The sequence below is a fragment of the Argentina silus genome (genome assembly GCF_951799395.1).
Source record: "Argentina silus genome assembly, chromosome: Y".
Taxonomy (NCBI): domain Eukaryota; kingdom Metazoa; phylum Chordata; class Actinopteri; order Argentiniformes; family Argentinidae; genus Argentina; species Argentina silus.
Window position 1 is genome coordinate 51,694,227 of NC_139654.1, and position 933 is coordinate 51,695,159.

The window sequence follows — 933 nt, forward strand, 5'->3', positions numbered from 1 at the left end:
ACATAGAGGACATTTATATAGGGAAGTGCATATAAAACACCTGGAATAAGCCTTCATCGTCTTAATAAAAAATGCCTACATGCTGGAATAAGGGGGTGGATAGTCACATTGAGAATTAGCAGGTTGTGGGATGTTTCGATTTCCACCATCAAAGAGCACAGTAATGTACTGTAGGGAGAGTATGAATGTACAGTGAGAACATAACCCATCCTTGACCACTCTATCCAGCTGATGCCAATACCATGATGGTATTAACTTTGTGACTGACATTTTCTGTTGATTGTATTGTTGTACATGCATCATGATGGAAAACAATATGGGGCAGCAATGTCGAACTATAAAAAGATATTGATTCATAGTCATGCAGTAATTAGCCACCAGACGGAGGAAAGTAACTGTGTAACAACATTACAACCTAACTTTACACAGTGGCATGTTTTAACACCATACTAGGGTTGTCATTTGACATTGTAGATCCTGGGTTGAAAATACATGTTTTCAACAAGAAGAAAATCGAACCCTTGCAACAAAGAACCATGTGCCATTTTCAAATTCATATGATCTCTGATTTTGAATCCAAAAATCTGTTTACTGTAATATCTACATAGCACATATTGTATATATTGGTCTGTATACAACATAACAACTCTGGATGATTCATATTGGCTGTACAACTAGAAATATGTCACACCAGCAAGCGATATGTCTTCGTCGCAAGAGTTGATTTGATGGTCATCACACAACATTCGAACAAGGTTGCATGTGGACTGTAAAGGATAGTTGTCTAAATGTCATTATTTGACATTCATGATCCAACATTGTAATATGTTGGATGCTCATGGGTGGAAATGTAGGGTTTTCTAAATGCTGCTATTTGATGGTCATCATCCAATTGTGTCATCATGCTATATTATTGATTTTCATGTACGTCAA